This window comes from Triticum dicoccoides, chromosome 5A (assembly GCF_002162155.2).
Source record: "Triticum dicoccoides isolate Atlit2015 ecotype Zavitan chromosome 5A, WEW_v2.0, whole genome shotgun sequence".
Lineage (NCBI taxonomy): Eukaryota > Viridiplantae > Streptophyta > Magnoliopsida > Poales > Poaceae > Triticum > Triticum dicoccoides.
Window position 1 is genome coordinate 608570637 of NC_041388.1, and position 2426 is coordinate 608573062.

A 2426-nucleotide genomic window follows, 5' to 3' on the forward strand; every position below is an offset into this window, starting at 1 on the left:
AGATGTAGTTCAGTATATGTGCATATAGATAGACTACAGTAGTAGGGCTAATGCATGCATTTGTTAACCAGCTTTGGTGCAGAAAGCATGTGCAATTTTTTTTCCATTTCAAATAGCTCCATGCACATTTGACAATCTCCAATTGACAGGTGTGGAGGAATGAAATGGCAGCCTTCCACCACCACCCTGGGAATTCAGTTCAGGGTAACCGACCCAAGACAACCAACTTAGTGCAATGTCATTGCATCCACAACAACCTGCGGGCGTGCAACCCCAATCAGCACAGGTTGGTCAAGGATGATTCATGTCAACACAACAAATGCAGAGGCGGCAACCACCACCACAATATATGCCGAACATGCAGTACGAGGGAATGTATCCGAATTCGATGCAAAGAAACCAAGGAATGGGCATGAACTCCCAACCGGTTGTTGGTGGACTGTTTTATGGGATGAACTATCAACAGTCATATGCAGTTCAAATGGCCGGTTATGGGTATGTGCACCAATCTGGAGGCTACTACATCCCGAATGCCGCATATGCGTATACCAGTGCAAATGAACTTTCTCAGAGAATGAATGGATCAACGTCATCCTTTTCTTTGAAGCATCAGAATAAAGCAAGCAGGCTAGAAGAGTCGCTCTTTGGCGATCTTCTTAGCATTGCCAAAATGAAGCAGAGCAAACTTGCAGCTAGTAAGGTCGGTGGCTTGTAAGAAGAAGGGTGGAGTGGATGCATGATTTTGCTAGCGGCAAAAGCTTTATCTCTTACTCCCTCGGTCCCATAATATAAGAACTTTTTTAGTGTAAACACACTCTTATATTATGAGACGGAGGGAGTAGTACAGATTTCTATTTGCCACTTTATGTACAATGCCAGATGGGTTTATTGATGTAAAATCAATTTTAGGTAGGGATACATACTGGAAAGTAATAGACTGTATAATTCCTATATGATGATGTAATACAGTTACGAATTTTGTTGTGTCATCAAGTACATCCATGTGTACAAATATTAGGCAAAGACTTTTTAGTATCTCGTTCTATTTTCCCTATATTTATCTAACAAGAGGAATACTACTTAGTAGTTTATACGTCATACTGATATTCTTGCTCTCATGCCGATTGTTTTAGGCACCTCTTTTATTGACGTCATCATGACCAGAAAGTGAGCTTTTTTCAAATTATACTTGGCATGTACATGTATCAAAGCAGGTACAAAAATCACGGTGGGAATTCTCAATTACCTAAATGACATTGAAACTAGACACATAGCTCACAAATCTAAACTGAAATAGTAAAATTCCTTTGTGGATAAACATACAATTTTCAGCACGGAAACACGCCAATTGTTTATAAAACATCATTTGGTAAGCCGAATTAGTACCTATAGTGTTGATTATTTTAATGCTAGAGTTGATGCAGCAGTACGAGCTACTATTAGACATGGAAGTTAAGCGTTGAGGATCACGCGGAAAGAGGGGCACCATAGGTAAGTGGAAGTATAGCATGACATGACGCTCTAGGCCAGCTCCAAAGTGTCCACGTGGGGGTGCATCGCACCTACCGGAAAGGAACCAAATGTATGAATTTTATGATATTTGGGTAGCAATGACGGAATGACCTGAACAACGAGCTATGGAGAAGATATGCATACCACGTTATGCAAATCGCATTCATTGAATGTAACATTGTCAACGTTCCTGTTGCTTATCATTCCTAACACTCTTTACCATTTCCTTTTCAATCTGTTCGGTTAGTAGTGTTGGCGCATACAATTACAATTCTTGAGAATGAGGTAGCAACAAACTACTTATATAAGTAGGACATGGTCAAGCAATAAAGAAGTGTGTATGTAAGAGGTTCAACTCTATTAATATCTAAGAGATAGCATAGGCAGGTATGACATTTATTATGTGCATGTTCGGTTGAAGACTTGAATTGTTAGCGTCAATAATTCAACTACTCTGGTATAGCACAAATGTCTTTTTTCTTTCTAAAACATCAGTTTTTTTTCAAGTCACTGAATCTTCATCTAGTTATACTTATTACCACTTCTTTCAAAGGCAAATAAAGGATAAACTAAAATGTTCCACTCCAGAAGGGAACATTTTTTGGTCATTCCGCAATGAACTCTCACCGATCATTATCGCAACGACTCAACTCTTGGGAAAGACAGAGATATTTATATCTCGGCAGATGATAACAAAGGTGTTGTGCATATGACTTTTCTAAAAAACTATGCATACTAGATCTATTTCGCAAACCTATTATTGAACTCCCCAAGAGAGAATCTTTTATCCCATTAAGATCTTTCTGCTACTGAATCTTCATCAGAAAGTTTCTTGAGAGAAGCTTGTATCGATTGTTTGCGTTAGTAAGTGCAGTCAAATGATGGAATGAAATTCCCTGCCTATGATTTGCATG